Here is a 20236-nt window from a genome sequence, read left to right on the forward strand (position 1 = left end):
AGATCGCCGCAGTACTAGGAATGATGTCGATGGCAAAGACAACTTCCCGAAGAGGAGGAAGCTCCGTCAACACCTCTGGAATAATGTTTAGAAACTCCACAACAACGGCTGGATAAACACGGCCTGAACTGCTGTCCTCGTCGGCTAACAAGCTAGCCAAGTAAGACCTGTGGCGATTCCAGTCACCGATACTGAAAATCATTGTCGAGTGGGAATCGCTCTGATCTCCCATGAAGTGAAAACAATCTCCTGTGGGAGTGCAAATAGACATTCGCCTGCGGAAGCAATGGCATGAAAGAAAGACAACCAGTCTATCCCAAGGATGACGTCAAAGCCCGTCATATCAAAAATGATGAAATCGAACTCTAAAGTCCACCCAGCTATCTCGATAACACAACCCCAACAAACACGGTCCAAAGACATTGGACCACCAATTGGTGTGTCAACACAAAGGAAACCATCCCACTGCGTGACCTTTAGACCCAAAAAATATAAAAATGAGGCAGATATAAATGAATGTGATGTACCCATGTCAACAAGAACTCTAGCCTAAGAACTGAAAATTGGAATGATACCTCGAACCATAGAAATCCCTACAGAGGTATCAGCCTGTGGCAATGTGTAAGCTCATCCCTGAGCCCCTAACTGCTGAGAACTGCCTTGGTGGCTCGACTAATGTTTAGAAGTAATAGACATAGAACCTCTACTCGGATACGAACCAACTGACGATGCCACTGGCTGTGGTGCCTGAGGCACCTTAAAACCTGACTGTGTAACTGTCGACTGTGCTGGTGTAGCCTATGAACCTGCCCCACTCTATGCCCTACTTGGTGGATGAGGGTAATCTTTCCTCATGTGACCGAGCTGCTTGCAATAGTTGTAAGTCCCCTGAAACCCTTTCGTCGAAGCTGTAGGCTTACTAGCCTGTGATTGACTGGTCTATAACTGAAGCTGTAGGCAGCGAGGCTTGATATGCCCCGGCTACTGACAATGGTGACAAATCACTCCTCGGGCTGACCCTGAAGATACTGGAACTGTAGATGCAGACCGAGCCTGCTATAACTGTCCCTGAGTACGTGAACTGTCCCTGGCCTTAGCCTTTTTTCACTGACCCCCAATAGATACTGATGGAGCCTCTCCACGCAACTGCTTATATGAACTCTTGATCCTGTGCTGATCTCGGTCTTCTACCTCAACCATCATAGCCCTTTGGACCACCTCTCTGTAGGTCTTCAGATCCAATACTAAAATCCGTGGCCTAATATCAAGATGTAACCATATTGAAATTTCCTTGCCATGAGCTCATCGATAGCTACCATCTCCGGTGCATAGCGGGAAAGAGAAGTGAAACGTGTTTCATACTCAATGACACTCATCATGCCCTAATAGAGACCTGTGAACTGCACTCTCATATCCTGCCTTATAGCCCTCGGAAAGAAGTGATCGAATAACAATGTCTGAAACTCCTCCCAAGTCATCACCTTCACATCGTGGATATTGGTCATAGACTTCCACCAGATATTGGAATCTCCCATAAATATAGAGGTCGAGGAGATCCTTAATCGGTTTATAAGCACTACCATGCTATCAAGCTTACGTACCATGAGATCAAACCATGCCTCTGAAGCAAGTGGATCCATACTCCCTGCAAATTGGTCGATCTTAACCCTCTATAACTTCATGAAGTAATCCAATGCCTCATTAACAACTAGTGCTAGTGCTGGTGCCAGTACTGGAATTTGCATCCCTGCGATATGCTAACGAAACATCTGCTGAATGGACTCTGAAATTCCCAGAGTCACTCCTTATGCAATCCGCTCCTCATAAGTCAGAGCTCGTGGTGGATTAGGACCCATGCCACGAACTGGAATCCTGGGCCTTCCCAGACCCCTCGTAAACTCGGTGTCATCTACTGGCTCCTCAGCGCCCTGACGTGACGACTCTCTACGCATGACAACCATGATGCTAAAAGTACGCAAAGAAAGAGGTCAACAATAACATAAGTTATCATGACCAAATGCAACTCACACTATGAAAGCATGAAACCAGAAGCAAGACAAGGTATGCAACACACAGTTATGCTAAAGCAGTAAAAGAAAGCCCTTTTTAATAGTTCAACACTTAAGCAATTAAGTATACATATCAAACAAGAATGCTTTTTAAACACTTAAGAATATAAACACAGAGACAAGTCATACTACCTAGTGTGTTACTAAGAACACGTAATCATTTCAAAGAAAGTCAACAAAAGCATGATATGCACCCAAAACCCATCATCCTAAGGTTTTCGAACCTAGGAGCTCTGATACACATGTGATAGCCCTGGTTTTTAGGCCAGTGTGTCCTGTGATGAACAGAACGTAGATCCGATAACGAATCCAAAATCCGAAACCAAGAAGTAAAACAAAAGTCTCTAGAAATACTACACACCTCTAAGACACCAATGTGACCCTTAATGAGGTCACAGAACCCAAAGAAAACAAATGCGAAAATGATACTTCAAAATGAACAAGTATGAGCCTAGGGGCAAATTGGTCATTTCATAGATGAAATGAATGCTACCAAGCATACCATTGGAAGGAACACAAAAAATAAATGAAAATAGACTCAAGAATCACTTGATTTAGAGCCCAGACATAAAAGATATGAATTTAGGATCAAACGGCGTCCTCCGATTCAGAGCTACCGCGACCCTATCTCACTAAAACTACAAAAAGTCTCTCTGTGATTGGACCTTTGGTGTGTGGTTGGTACCATTGGAAATCTAACTTGAACCTCTTAAATTTAGACTCAAGAACGACCTGATTTAGATTTGAAAGGATTAAGATATGCCCCTTTAAAGTTGGTGTGACAAACTGTCAAAGGAAACTGAAAGTTGAAGGCTCCAAGGAGGATCAGCCGATCGACAGTCAAGGACCAGCCAGCCAAACCCTATCCTCAGTCAGCCAAACCCCAATTGTCAGCCAGCCAAAACGTCAAAAATCCCAAAAAGGCTACTAGAATGCAAAAACGATATGTGTCAGCCGGTTGATTTCTGCTATCAGTAGGCCGATGCACCCTGCTGCAATAGAAAAAACTGCTGCAGATAATAAGGAAGGTGCTCGATCCATTTCTAAGGTCCTACATGCATTCCATTTGATCCAAATAAGTTTCAAAACATCTTTTAGCCTTAAACGAATGCTCAAAACATGTTAAATCAAAAAGAAACTTAAAACATGCTCCTTTGTATGAATTTTGCATGAAAAATTCATAAATGATCCAAAAATAGTTCAAAAGTTGAAATCCATGTGTTTTGTGAGATGTGATCATGCTCGCATGTGTAAAATGATAAAATAGACACACTACAATGGCCTACGGCCTCATGGTATACCTTATGCAAAATATAACCCTTCAATGCATGAAATCCCATATAATCCTTAAGCCATTATGAAGATATAAATCATACATGTTATATAATTGTTCCTTGGCCCTTAGCCTCATTACAAACGCATTCTAAGAGTATCAAAAGGTGCACTTAAGTGCACATTACATAGCTTAGACAACAAATACAAGTTTTTATACAATAAACCAAAAAGGATCATGATATGCTAACAAGTTCATATTCAATGGCACCAAAAAAATTCCAAGAAATTAAGCAAGTCTAATAGTGTTGTGTATCCCACAGTAATGCTTCTTTACCAGAAAAATGACCCGGTAACTTTGGGGTGAGTAACCAAGTTTACTCGTAGGGAATGAGCATACATAAGTCTAACTTATTACAAGGTTTGTAATTTAATATAATTTAATCCATGCTATTAAAATGACCTTGAAACTGTGACGACCCTAGATTTTTCAACCTAGTGTGTCTTGTGATGAACCAAAAGAATAACCCGATAACGGATCCGAAATGCGGAAATGAAGGAAACTAAGTGACCACTAGAGATATACGTCATCCCTAAGGCATCAAAATGACTCCCCATGGCATGATCAAATTGCATTATATGCTATTGTGTGATGATGTGAACATACACGCAAGTGTAAAATGGTATTTTAAACATGCTACAATGGCCCATGGCCTTATTACAACTCATTTACAATGTTTAACATGTCAGACCTCCAAGTTAGAAAAATTACATTTTATAGACAAATCATGAACATGCTAACACTTGCATGTGAACAAGAATGTTTCTAAAGAAGCTCAACTCAGCAAATCACCCAAGCAATTGCAATCTCTAATCTTGTATCCTGTACCTGAAATATGCCCCAGTATCGTAGGGGTGAGTAACATAAAGCTACTTGTAGGAAATGAGCATGCATCGACCTACGTTTTACAAGTGTACATAATTTAATCATTGTGGTTCATTCCACCTAACGTCTATGTCAAAAGTGAGACTCAGGGAGCATCCTAGCTACCTAAGATCATTTCTAGCATAAAACACATCCTTTATGCAATTTCAACAACACAAGAGCATGCCACACATAGCAACAAGATACAACATGCTTACACAAAGCAACTAGTTAGAAACATGTTTACACAAAGCGACCGATAGAAATATGTTTACACAAAGCAACGAGATATAGATTCTCAAAGTTATCAACTTGAAATCTAAATGCTAAATCAACTAAATATAGCAATTTAGTATGGATGTACTTAACAACATCAAATTTCCAATAGCCAAAACCACAGTCATAATATAAACATGATTGATAACTTGGAATTGAATGCGAAAACAAATAGTGGAGGACTTGGACATCACGTCTCGGACTAAACCAAGAACAAATTGGTTATTCTGGGTATTAACCCGCTGGGAAGACCACCCTAGTGTGCACTATCTCAATTGGGGAGAACTCATACCTCCCGCACTAAAGCCGAACTTTAGTCATATCACAGTAACAATGTCCCAAGACTCCAAAATAATCAAATAAGTTCACAACTTATACGTAATATATATAATGCACTAAGTCACATTCCATGCACAAGTAGATTGTATCCACACAACACATGCTCTAAATCCACAGCTACTATAGGATGACAATGTCGAATCTTCAAAGTGCGATTCGTTACACGCTATAACAATATAATCCAATATTGAAAACATAAACTCATAAATTCATTATAAGTCAAAAGTCATGCTTTAAACATACTATCAATGTCAAATACATGAGTTAATCAATAATACCATATAAATGGAATTTAATCTATAAACTAATTAAATTCCCTAGGTTTCAAATCTCAATCAAATGGCCTCCAATTAATACATGATAAACAATAGAGCATGGTCATTACATACACCACATCAAAACTCGATTAGGCCATAAGAAAAATAAAGTGGAATTTAATTAAATCATGATAATCAAATCCCTAACTTCTAAAACAACATCAAATGGTTCCAAATTAACATATGCTATAACATAAGTCATAGTTATCACAAATATCAAGTTAAACACTTAATTAGGCTAATGGAACCCTTAATTAGATTTTAATTAATCATTTTAATTAAAATCTCTAAATTTTCATACTTGTCAAAATGCTCTCAAATTAAAGTATGCTAAACAACATGCCAAGACATAATTTAAAAGCATATCACAAGTCAATTTCGTGCAAGGTACGGCCATGGGATTTAATCTTTCACAAAAGATAAATATTAAATAAAATATGCAAGTTTTATTCAATCAATACCAATTTAATATATGTTAATAAACATATTAAAACATGATTTTCTAGCATACTACAATTCAAATCAAAGTTATATATCATCATGAATTTTAAATCTTGTACGAAGAAATAAAAATTACCAACTTTCTAAATTTGATACAAGGTATACATATAAGTTGTATAATAATGAGAAACACTCAATACAACACAAATAAATCCTAAAACATTTCCTACCTCAATTAGAATGAAAATCCCAATTACCACCGAAATGAAATAGCCCTAAATTTTTGGTTCGCAAGACAGATATTTCAGCTTGTTACCTTCAACTTGGGAAATTCATAAAAAATTCAATTCTAATCCAAATTGAATGAATCCAAAGCCCAATGAAAGCTTAAACACTTTAATTTGATAATATCAATTTAGTTTAACAAAATATTTTCCCAATTCAAATAGTTTTGACCCACAACTTTGAAACAAATTTTGCCCAGAAAACACATTTTCAGCCTGTAGCTTCCAACTTTGAAAATTCATGAAAAATTCATTTCACATCCAAATTGGGCAAACCTAATTTATTTCGGAAGTAAACATATGAGAGTATAAAACGGGAAATTTAAGCCATGATCCAATGTCAAAAGGTTAGTGAAATAAATCATCTAAAAATATGTTTTCAAGCTGCAACAAAAACATGGACAGCAGATAGTCTCAGATTTTTTAAAAACTTTAGAAACGCTCTAAAATTGTAAAAAAATTCTGAGTAGTGTACAATCCATGGGAAAAGTTCCAGTAAAGATTTTAAGGTAATTAAAGTACCACAGCTCCATATAAAAATTCGTTTCCGGACCAAATAAGAAAAGATTTAAATTTCCAGCAACTAGCTTGCAATTTCAAAAATTCATAACTAATTCATTTTAAATCCAAATTACATGAAACCAAAACTAAATGGAAGCTAATTGATTATGTTTTCATGTTATATATTTAATTTGTCAAGATTTATTTCAAGTTAAAATATTTTAAGCGCAAAATACAAGTCCCTCTCTTCTATCCATGTAAAACACTCAATAATGACATAAAAATAATAGATCAATACCTCACTAGAGAATTGAATCCCTGAATACCAAAGCAAAACTAGGATTTAGGCTAGATCCTTCAAGGGTTTTGAAGAGGAGGATGAGGGGAACAAAAAGTATTCTAAGCTTTATAGTTTAAAGTAAGTGTAAGGGCCTCAAAGATCAAGGTCAATGTCTAAAGCTTCAAGCTTTATCCATGGAGGCTAGGGTTTTTGGTAAGGAAGAAAGAGATGAAATGTGAAAATGTGTGAGTGGAGGAAATAGAAATCCTCCACTAACTATGTGATCCTACACCATGGTCAACACACACATCTATGGTCAATTGCATAAAAACTTTCCTTTAAAACCATAATCCCAAAGTGCCCCAAAGATATTTGCAAGACTAAATTGTGAACCTACAATTGTCACCAATCCATGGCTCCTTCCCAGGCTTAATCCCACACATACACTTGTCAACCATCCAAGCCAACAAGTGCACCAATCCTAGACCAACAAGTGGGTGAATCTTTGCCCTTCAAATGTCATCATCCAATGCATCAAAGTGTTTCCACACAAATGTCAACAAGTGGACCAATGAGAGTGTGACACTTGTCACACTTTTCAAAAATTACAAAAGGGTCCTTTTTAAAAATATCTTCCAAATTTAATTGCAAAATGGTCTCCAAGATGAAAAATAATTACTTTATTTAATTACACTAAAACCCCACAAATTAAGAAGAATTACACTAAAGTATGCATTAATGCCCCTTTATGAAGGAAGTAAGCAATCAACATGCTTTTCTAGAAAAGTAAAAATACCACTATCATGGAAATAAAATATCATGAATGCATGCAAAACTGGAATCAAATCCGAGCACAACAAGTGAGGTTGTGAAAGGAAAAAGGATAAACGAGAAAAAGACAAAATGTGAATAGTGTTCGGAAAAATAAAATATGGAAATAACACAATCCCCAAAGGAAGTTGTCAATCTAAGGAAAAGAGTCTCGGAAATCATTCCAAAGCACTCGAGACGACATCAAGTGATGAAAAACCGAACCCAAAAAGGAAAAGACAAGGGAAAAAAATTATCCGTGAAAATCCGGGTTATTACAACCTTTCCATCTTAAAGGAATTTCGTTCCCGAAATCCAGCCCCAACCAACAAAAGGCAAAACCAGGATAACTATAGAGTACATCTCTGAGTATCCCACACAACACGCCACACTAGTGACCTCAAAGCTGAAAGGAACACACAAACCAGTATCGTTTGCACCCACGTGCTCATGACAAGACGACATCTCAAAGGAAAAGTGACCACATGGCCACACGACAAGTCTGAACTTACACACAAAACCCAAGGTCAAACAAAAGAATGGAAAACAACAACCGTAAGCATTCCTCATGATGAACCTCCAAACCGATCCATAAACAACCACCAATTGAACTCCAAGATCATCACAGATCAAATCAAAGTACCGAACAAAGAGGACATGGCAGTACGAATAGCGACTAGAACCCGCCCACGACGTACTCAAATGTGTGGTAGCAATGACAGTGCTTAGTGCTTGCCCACACTTACTCGTCAGTAAGGTAGCATCGACGGCAACTAGTACTCGCCCACAACACACAACTTCGTACGGTAGTATGACAGTATAAGGCACTAATTCATAACCTGCCCCCCACTAGGTCTACCCATGAAACCTCTCGATACCAATGACATCAATGTCACAAAACGATCATAGCCAAAAGCAATATGGGAACCAGGCATCTGTGAGAGTTAGAATATGGTCCAAAGATGTTCCGGACCATCTCGGCCAATCCCAGACTCTGACAACAATGTCATAGGCACCATTATGTTTAAGGCCCCAAATCCTCAATACAACAAAACCGACTACTCTAATGTCTCAAAATGCTACTACTAACAACATTAATCGAGAATCCAAAGCCTGAGAAGCGAATCAAGACCTCCAAAAATTAAAACGAAACTCACCATAAGACATTCCATCAAAAGTCCTACATTTCTCCCTGAAACAGATCAACTACTTGACCAATCACCATGATCAAACATCAGATCCACAACCTTATCACGGATAACTAAATCCTCAAAATATAAGTCCACTAAGTGGCACTCACATCAAAATGCCAACAACCAATGTCACAAAACAAATCTCTCAAAATCGTGCTTGGCATCACCAAGCTAAATCAAAATTCCTCAATTTCAATCCAAGAACCATCACTGGAACAACAATTCCTCAAAACTACGCCTAGTCATAACTAGGACGAGAAAACTCCTCAACAAGCCATATCTAACAGTGATCCTCCAAAACTCTTCCTAAGAGTCAACCACATCAAGGCCTCCAAAATGAAAATAAGTTTCTGAAAGACACTCTCAAAAGAGCATCGAGCTCACCTCACAAATCAAACAATCCTCAAAGATATGGACATAAGTCTTCGTAAAATGATATCACACTAATCAACTCACTTTAAGCACCACAACCATCAACAACCACGGCAGGAACTCCCCAAGGGAAGATACGAAAGAAAGTGGACCACTAGTCCTAAAAAGGACAACACCACGACTCCATCTCTGAATTGAAAGACAACAAGGTCAAAGACTTCACCCCCCTACATGGAAGTAAGTCGACCAAAATCTATTAAATCCTCACCAAGGACTTAAGACAACAACGATGATCCTCATGGACCAACCAACCCCAAAATAGTACACAATGCAACGGAGGGAAGAGACTCACTCCTTGTGAAGTCCGTAACATGAACCAATACAAAACCATTATGGAAACCTGCATACAGACTACGTGCGACCAAAGGAAACGAATGGGAAAACCAAACCTAGAAGTGATGCATATGACAAGGAATGCAACTACTAGAAAGAAAATCTACTCACATAGATGAAAATCAAAAGCACATGATGCATGTTTCCACATAAACACAAAAGCATGTCATTAAAGCGCAGTAACAACATGGTATCTCGAAGCATATAAGAAAGGCATGCTATCGCCACACAACAAGAAGGAAAATGTGGATAGACCTCCACCTACTCATGCATCACAATATAATAAATCATACTACTAACATGGTAGTAAATGAAACTACAAAAAATAAAAGTGATGCAACAATGAACCCTATGGACATCGTGTCCTAGAGTGCCTAAGTAAAAAGGAAGGACCAGTCTTAGCCATACACTGACTCCAAAAACCAATGCAACAACAACCTATCTCAAAACAAACGTGAGCCCTTACCACAATGGTAAGACTCTTACAATCCATCTCTGAATGTAAGGGTGACACTACAAGTGACATTAACAATGCAATGGTCTCTCTACCCGAAGCATCTATCAATCGACTTGATCCCAAAAGTGTCATCACGCAAGGAGAACTTAAAGAAAATGGCAACTATAGCCATACCAACAACAACCAAATCAATCACCACGAATGATCTCCAAAACAACCATCATCATCACCGATCAAAGGACAACGCCTATCAAAACAAAACCAATACTGATTCCATCTGAACTGCGCTTATAGCTAGCCAGCATGGTAGCATGACAGTGCCATGCACCTGCCCACAAACGTACCCGCCCACGAAAAATACAAGTTCTAGAGGAATATTCCTAGACAATCAAGGATCCTAAAAGGTCCATAACCTCATAATGGCCCAAAACCAACAAATACACCACTACGGTAATGCCAAATGACTCATCTCATAAGAGCCTAAACAAAAGGTGACCATCCACCTACCTCAAAACCAATACTAGGTCGACAACAACCTATACTATTACGAAACTATGACTACAATCACCATCAACCTCAACTCGTGCCTCAATGACCAATCCCATGTCATACCAAATATGCAACACAATTATGCATATATAATTCTAATCTAGCATACGTCACATGTCATGCTCTTTATATTACAATAAAACAATACTAAACAAATAGCATACAACATGTGGCACGTAAGCACATAAACATGTTATCAACCAAAACATGTTATCACAAAGCATATAAACGTATAGAGCATGGCAGCAAAAGCATGATATGCACCCAAAACCCGTCGTCCTAAGGTTTTCGAACCTAGGAGCTCTAATACCACCTGTGACGACCCTAGATTATTCAACCCAGTGTGTCCTGCGATGAACCAAAAGAATGACCCGATAACAAATCCGAAATGCGGAAACGAAGGACACTAAGTGGCCACTAGAGATGTGCGTCATCCCTAAGGCATCAAAATGACTCCCCATGGCATGATCAAATTGCATTATATGCTATTGTGTGATGATGTGAACATACACGCAAGTGTAAAATGGTATTTTAAACATGCTACAATTGCCCATGGCCTTATTACAACTCATTTACAACATTTGATATGTTAGACCTCCAAGTTAGAAAAATTACAAATCATGAACATGCTAACACTTGCATGTGAACAAGAATGTTTCTAAAGAAGCTCAACTCATCAAATCACCTAAGCAATTGCAATCCCCAATCTTGTATCCTGTACCTAAAATATGCCCCAGTATCGTAAGGGTAAGTAACATAAAGCTACTCGTAGGAAATGAGCATGCATCGACCTACGTTTTACAAGTGTAGATGATTTAATCATTGTGGTTCATTCCACCAAACGTCTATGTCAAAGGTGAGACTCAGGGAGCATCCTAGCTACCTAAGATCATTTCTAGCATAAAACACATCCTTTATGCAATTTCAACAACACAAGAGCATGCTACACATAGCAACAAGATATAATATGCTCACACAAAGCAACTAGTTAGAAACATGCTTACACAAAGCAACCAGATAGAAACATGCTTACACAAAGCAACTAGATATAGATTCTCAAAGTTATCAACTTGAAATCTAAATGCTAAATCAACTAAATATAACAATTTAGTATAGATGTACTTAACAACATCAAATCGGCAATAGCCAAAACCACAGTCACAATATAAACATGATTGATAACTTGGAATTGAATGCGAAAACAAATAGTGGAAGACTTGGACATCACGTCTCGGACTAAACCAAGAACAAATTGGTTATTCCGGGCATTAACCCGCTGGGAAGACCACCCTAGTGCGCACTATCTCAATTGGGGAGAACTCATACCTCCCGCACTAAAGCCGAACTTTAGTCATATCACAGTAACAATGTCCCAAGACTCCAAAATAATCAAATAAGTTCACAACTTATACGTAATTTATATAATGCACTAAGTCACCTTCTATGCACAAGTAGATTGTATCCACACAACACATGCTCTAAATTCACAACTACTATAGGATGACAATGTCGAATCTTCAAAGTGCGATTCGTTACACGCTATAATAATATAATCCAATATTGAAAACATAAACTCATAAATTCATTATAAGTCAAAAGTCATGCTTTAAACATACTATCAATATCAAATACGTGAGTTAATCAATAATACTATAGAAACAGAATTTAATCTATAAACTAATTAAATTCGCTAGGTTTCAAATCTCAATCAAATGGCCTCCAATTAATACATGATAAATAATATAGCATGGTCATTACATACACCACATCAAAACTCGATTAGGCCATAAGAACAATAAAGTGAAATTTAATTAAATCATGATAATCAAATCCCTAACTTCTAAAACAACATCAAATGGTTCCAAATTAACATATTCTAGAACATAAGTCATAGTTATCACAAATATCAACTTAAACACTTAATTAGGCCAATGGAACCCTTAATGAGATTTTAATTAATCATTTTAATTAAAATCTCTAGATTTTTATACTTGTCCAAATGCTCTCAAATTAAAGTATGGTAAGCAACATGCCAAGACATAATTTAAAAGCATATCACAAGTCAATTTCATGCAAGGTACGGCCATGGGATTGAATCTTTCACAAAAGATAAATATTAAATAAAATATGCAAATTTTATTCAATCAATACCAATTTAATATATGTTAACAAACATATTAAAACATGATGTTCTAGTATACCACAATTCAAATCAAAGTTATATATCATCATGAATTTTAAATCTTATACAAAGAAATAAAAATTAGCAACTTTCTAAATTTGAAACAAGGCATACAAATAAGTTGTATAATAATGAGAAACACTCAATACAATACATATGAATCCTAGAACATTTCCTGCCTCAATTGGAATGAAAATCCCAATTACCACCGAAATGAAATTGCCCTAAATTTTTGGTCCGCAAGACAGATATTTCAGCTTGTTACCTTCAACTTGGGAAATTCATAAAAAATTCAATTCTAATCCAAATTGAATGAATCCAAAGCCCAATGAAAGCTTAAACACTTTAATTTGATAATATCAATTTAGTTTAACAAAATATTTTCCCAATTGAAATAGTTTTGACCCACAACTTTGAAACAAATTCTGCCCAGAAAACACATTTTCTGCCTGTAGGTTCCAAATTTGAAAATTCATGAAAAATTCTATTTCACATCTAAATTGGGCAAACCTAATTTATTTTGGAAATAAACATACGGGAGTGTAAAACTGAAAATTTAAGCCTTGATCCAATGTCAAAATGTTAGTGAAATAAATCATCTAAAAATATGTTTTCAAGCTGCAATAAAAACATGGACAGCAGATAGTCTCAGATTTTTAAAAACATTTAAAAATGCTCTAAAATTGTTAAAAAATTCTGAGTAGTGTAAAATCCATGGGGAAAGTTCCAGTAAAAATTTGAAGATAATTGAAGCACCACACCTCCATATAAAAATTCATTTCTGGACCGGATAAGAAAAGATTTAAATTTCCAGCAAGTAGCTTGCAATTTCAAAAAATTCATAACTAATTCATTTTAAATCCAAATTACATGAAACAAAAACTAAATGGAAGCTAATTGATTATATTTTCATGTTATATATTTAATTTGTCCAGATTTATTTCAAGTTAAAACAGTTTAAGGGCAGAATACAAGTCCTTCTCATCTATGCATGTAAAACTCTCAATAATGACATAAAAATACTTCAAAATAATAGATCAATACCTCACTAGAGAATTGAATCCCTAGATACCAAAGCAAAACTAGGAGTTAGGCTAGATCCTTTAAGGGTTTTGAAAAGGAGGATGAGGGGAACAAAAAGTATTCTAAGCTTTATGGTCTAAAGTACGTGGAAGGGCCTCAAAGATCAAGGTCAATGCCTAAAGCTTCAAGCTTCATCCATGGAGGCTAGAGTTTTGTGGTGAGGAAGAAAGAGATGAAATGTGAAAATGTGTGAGTGGAGGAAATAGAAATCCTCCACTCACTATGTGATCCTTGATCGGTTGATCAACTATACATCAACCTTCGCAATAGCACGAATCATTGTAAAATAGGGCTATTGGTCGGGTAAGTCGAACCACTGGGACTGCGCTAGTCTTAAGGCAACCTAAGTATCTAGAGTTATTTAAGAATGATAAGGTGTAATAAGGAGTTGTTGATTGGTTTGTCACTAAGCTAGTAATTGAAGTGTGCATAAAACAAGAATGCTAGTAAATGTAAAGGAAGGAGATCTAGGTAGAGAGGGCTAGGGAAGTGAATCCACTACCTATCCATAAACATGTTAATACATGATTTACTTGGGGAATAATATATACATAAAACCATGAAATGCAACAACATAAAATTGCTACATTACCTTCAAGAATTTTTATGAAATCAATAGGAAAGAATAACTTATCAAAGTATTGCATGTTTTGGTTACCTAAACTAGGTTGCAACCTTAGACATACTCACTAAGCATAGAGTTATCAAGCCCTTAATCACATAGTAGAAGCACATGACATTAGGAATCAAGAATAATCTATCAAAAGAGAACCCTAAGCTATAGACTATCAAATTTCCCAAGCATCATGCCAATAAAAACATTTCCATAAACTCATCTTCATTGTCACTATGAAAATGGAAGCAAAATAATCATAAGAGGAAACAATCTTAAGACAAGATTTTAAACTCAAAATGATCATTAATAGACATTGAAGCTCTTACATCAAATAAAGCTCTAGTTCATGGAAAGGTTATATATATACATTACATCCCCAAATGTAAATCAAAAATAAGACATGCTTACAAGAAGGAGTTTCATCACCTCCCTAGAAGGGAGTTAGTTACCCATTGATGCACTAGAGGAAGGAGGAAGCAAAGCCTTGACCTCCATTTTTGAGCTCCCCTCTTCTAGCTCCAAGAACACACCTTTCTTGCTCTCTTCTCTCTCCTCTAATCTTGTAAAATGAAGCTCAATCATATTGTGTGGCTTCCCCCTCTTATCTTCTAGAGATAAGGCTCTAGAAACGCCCACCAACCAACATCTCCAACCAACCATTAAAGAGGGAAATTAGAATTGAGGAACCCAAGATGCAAGTGGCTGAAAATGGGCCATTTCCGGATGCAATTCTGCCCTAAGTTCGAGCACTCGAAATAAGGGCTCGAGCACTCGAAATTGGAGCAGAATGCTCCATTCTTGCCTTGCTCCGCCCAGACCTACTTCGGTTAAACAGCCATAACTTTGCGCTCCGAACTCCGAATGATGAACCGTTTGAAGATTTAGAAAGCTAATTCAGAGCTCTAAATATTTTATGTTTTAGTGGAGATCCAATTCTCAAGGATAGTTGGTCGAAAATAAAGATTAAGGCAGAATTTCATTGCTGCCAGGCAGTTCTGCGCGCCTCTGGTAACAAGGCCATAACTCTCTGCTCCGAGCTCTGAATGACAAACCGTTTGAAGATTTGGAAAGCTGATTCAGAGCTCTAAATCTTTCATGTTATAAGGGAAGTCCATTTCTTGAGTTAGGAAGGTCAAAATGGCGAGCAAAGTTCAGGATCCACTGCTGCCAGAAATTCAGCCTTGTGCCTTTTGATGGCCAAAACTCCACAAAGCCTTGATTTTGCTCCTTTTTTGGCAAATGGACCTGAAAATATATACATACACACAAATGAAGATAATCTACTTAATTAAACAAACAACGGACTTAACTAATGCAATTTAGGGCGCTTAAATATACAGTATTCAGCGCTTATCACACCCCCAAACTTACATTTTGCTAGTCCCTTAGCAAAACTACAATGAAAAACTTAATGAAAAGACAACCATGGGCATGCTACTACAAAAATATCATCCATGGTAAAATGAGATAGATACATAGCTCAAATACAACTTGAAACAGACAAAAACTAGAGATGGGGTCATTGGGAAAACTACCTTGCATATATGAAGCATTGATACAAAAATTGGCTAAATACATTTCCACATACATGCATCAACATCAAAGTCTATATAAATAACTCAATTATCATCTCTTGAATGGAAATCAACTCTAGCTTCAGTGAAAGTGAATTGGATTCTCAACATGCGGCTTTTACTTTCTTTTCCAATTCCAAAGCACAAGTTTTCAAATCATTAAATTCCCCTTTAAATGAGGTCCCTAAGGCATGATTTTATTTACAAGACAACTTTTGTTGCTTGTTGACAATTTATTGTAACTCATAAGCGAAAAATAGAATGGTTGTGCAATGCTGAAGTCCCTTAAGCTTTCTAACCAACCTATGTAGCAAGCGTTAGGCCAACAACTCCCAAACCAGATGGCTTTAGGGTGCTAAGTGTAGAGACACTCCATAGGGCTTAATAGCTCAAGTTGGAAAGGCTACGAACTCTAACGAACCATGTTTATTACTAGTTTATTTTTTTGAATGACCGTGCAATGTTTAAGTCCCTTAAGCTTTCTAACCAACCCTTGTAGCAAGCGTTAGGCCAACAACTCCCAAACCAGATGGCTTTAGGGTGTTAAGTGTAGAGACACTCCTAGGGCTTAATAGCTCGAGTTGGAAAGGCTACGAACGTCAACTGGTCATTATTTTCTTTCCTTTTCAGTTTTTTTTTTTTTTTTTTTTTTTTTTTTTTTTTTTTGACAACTTACATCATGCCAAAGATATTCATCTATCAGGTTCATCAAATCAGATTAACTAGGGCAAGGTCAAGGTCAATCAAGTTGCATGCCTCACAGTTAAGTTTCCAATGTGCATCTGTGCATTGTGAAGCTTAAAAGAGTGTCAAATCCAGCGAGAATTTAATTGAGACATTTATACAGACTAATTTGAATCTACATGATCATTTCAACTCAAATTTTCTTTATTTTCAAAAATATCAGCTGCTTCTATACACAAAGTTTTAAACATATGCTTTCATCTCCAACAGGTTTCAAATTCCATTATCATTGCTTAGCAAAAATGTAAAACCAAAAATACATAAATGCACCCCCAAACTTGAATGTCACATTGTCCTCAATGTGAGAAGACAAGTAAATCAAAATAAGCGCAAAGAGGGTAAAAGAACAATAATACCAAGTGGAGTGAGGACGACGTAGATATTCAGCCATGTGAGTGCGCAACGGCGTCCCCCAAACTTGGACATGAAGACCTATCAAGACAGAACTAATGTACATAGGTGAAAGCATAGGTCTCTTAAGAAAAAAAAAAAATCAAAACAGAAATGAAAACACTAAGACGAATGTGATGGCAAGGTAAAAATCCATACAAAATACAAATTGGCACACATGAGTCATAAGTGTAAAATGGAAAACAAAACAATGCCAAAAGCCGTGCATTTAGAGAGATAAAGTTGGCTTAGGCAATTCGTCAAACACGTGGTGTGCAAGACAAAAAGGAAGAGGGCCAAAGGTTGATTAGAGATGAGAAAATCCAAAAATTTGGCCCTGCAAATGCAATACACCACTCCCAAACAATCACAAATCCTTCACACAAGCAATCCCATCCTCCATTGATCAAAAATTAAAAGAAAAAGAGGGTTAGACACTTACCCAACAATGGAGAACCAAAGGCCCTGTGTGCGTGGGATAAATGGTGGGGATGGGTGGGAGGTTGATGATGGTGCTTGGGTTAGAGGAGAGTGGGGAAAAAGGTGGAGGAGGTGAAGGTGGGTTTGCATGGGGTGGTGAGGTTGAGGGTGGTTGGGTTATGAAGTTGGAGTTGGTTGTGAGGTGCATGCAAGTTGCATGAAAGTGCCGAGAGAGAGAGATGGTTTTGGGCAGGCATGAGGTTGAGGGAATGGTGTTGGTTGAGTTATGGGTTGCATGCATGGTGGGATGAGATGAGGGTGGTGAAGTGAGGTTGATGGTGGTTGAATGGTGTGAGGCCGAGAGGGATGGTGGTTGGTTTGTGAGGTGAGATGCGGGTTGAGAATGATGAGGTGAGGTTGATGCGTTTGAGATGAAGGTTGTGCATGCATGGTTGTGCATGCATGGGTGTGGGTTAATGTGGGTTGGTTGAGGAGTTGCCGAGAGGGAGGAGGGTGGTGTGTGGGTTTGAGGTTGAGTCAGTGGTTTGCAGGTGAGGGAGATGGGGAAGATGGTTGATGCCGAGAGGTGGTAAGGGTGATGGTTTGGTGAGGTGAGTTGTGAGAGATGAGGGCTCGGGTGAGGGAGGAAGAGAAGTTGGTTCACACTTCGAGCACTCGAAATGGGACCTCGAGTGCTCGAAGTCTTGGCAGTGAGTTCGGGTGTGAGCTTCAAACAAGCTCGAGCACTCAAGAGGGAAGTGAGAGGGCTCGGGTGAGGGCTTCAAGCAAGCTCGGCAGAGGAGTGAGAGAGCTCGGGTGAGGTTGAGAGGGGGGTTCGAGGAGATGGGTGGTAAGAAATTTGAGCACTCGAAATGGGTTCTTCGAGTGCTCGAAGGACATGCAGTGAGTGAGGGAGGGAAGCTGCATGGTGGAAACTTGGTTTGAGAAAGAGAGAAGGTTTAAGGTTGAGGGGTGGTGGTTGCTGGGTTGCCGAGAATGGGAGAGATGGTGAGGTGAAGGGGTTGTGGGTTGGTTGGAGGTTGGTGGAGAGGATGGGGTGAAGAGGTTGGTTGATGATGGGAAGGTTGCTTGGTTTGTTGCATGGTGGGCATGTTGGCTAGGCTCGAGCACTCCAAATGGGAGCTAGAGTACTCGAGCTTGGGGCAGAGAGATTGGCAAGATGAGGAGGGATGTCGAGCACTCGAAATGCCAATTCGAGTGCTCGAAATTCAAGCAGTAGCCTCGGAATGGTTTTGTGCAAGCTTCATAGAGCTTTCGAGCACTCCAAAGAGGAAATAGAGTGCTCGAAATGAAGGCAGTAGCATTGAGGTTGAGAGATGAACTTTTGCATGCAGTGTAACATTATGCAGTGAGGTTGAGAGATGAACTTTGCATGTCATTCCACTAGGTGCCTCATTCTTATGCATTGTGAATGTATACATGATCAACTGAGAGCTGAAGAATTGATAAAACCTTGCAACATGCTTCCAAATCAAGGCATGGATGGATTATTTTCACCTTGCATGCATGGAAAATAATGAAACATTGCAAATTAATACAATCCAATGCATGGATGGAAAATTTTGAAAACTTTTCAACTTCTTTCTAATGCATGGACAATTTGGAAAGTTTTTCAAAATGTAGCACCTTTCCAACGCATGGATGATTTTGAGAAACCATGATCCAACAATGCATTGAAGATGAGAGGCTATGCATGTGAGTGCCATGTCGAAAGTCCGAGAAAATTGCCTGATAGAGCCAGAAACTTCCGGGAATGAAAACAAGAGTGGAGAAGGTCTAAGAAGTCAGTCTAAAAATGTGGAACACAACTTAAGATAGTTCCAGAGAAAGTTAAATTTTGGCATTTCTTAACCATTTCCTATAAAATTTCATGGCTCAGGCAATTGATCATTAGGGAGGCATTGAAGTCGAAAGAATTGCTCCCCAAGGGTGCTAAATTTAACGTCGATAGCTAGACGCACCGAGATCAGGTTAATCCTCCTTACCCTATACCATGTCTCTCTAGAGAGTCATAGGTCCCCAAATAGGATAATTCTTTTAAAAGTGGAGGAGGAAGACTTTGAAGACAAAAGTGGAAAAGAGGTAACGGAAAGACCTCAACCCACTCTTCTTTCTCAATGAAGAACTTTGGACTATGGGGCTGATTTGGATTATGGGAAGATGGATCAAGTGAGGGCACACCTAGCAAAGGGTTTTGAAAAATCATATTTAGCACGGGAATGCCCGGAGAATTGTCCTTCAAATTTTCAACATCCTCCCCACACTTATCCGGTGGTTCGGGCTCAACAGTTTGAGATAACTCAAGTGAGGGAATGGGATGAGATGCAAGCTCCCAAGAAAGAGATACATTTGATGTTGACAAAGGAAAAGAATGAATATGTGGATGAATATTAAGCAAAGAATTCACCTCTGAAATGGAATTGTCAACATTAAAATCCTCACAATTGAAATGAGCCAAACAAGCTTTTAGAGGATCCTCCATTAAAGGAGGTGTATCAAGCAAAGGATTATGTAGGGGCTGTTTTGGAGTAGGGTAGACAATCTCTACATCATTATTTTTCCCATTTTGAGCCACAATTGCTTCATTTTGATGTGGGGCAACAATTTGATCTTCCACCACCATTTTATCATTTTCACATGTAATAACCACTTGATCATTCTCATGATGAAAGTTACTAGGAGTAATCTCATCATTCATAGAATTTTCTTTTGGATTGGCCATAAATTC

The sequence above is a fragment of the Cornus florida genome, unplaced genomic scaffold (assembly GCF_030987335.1).
Source record: "Cornus florida cultivar Cherokee Brave unplaced genomic scaffold, ASM3098733v1 CherokeeBrave_3.0.0_Hap2_Chr10, whole genome shotgun sequence".
NCBI classification, from domain to species: domain Eukaryota; kingdom Viridiplantae; phylum Streptophyta; class Magnoliopsida; order Cornales; family Cornaceae; genus Cornus; species Cornus florida.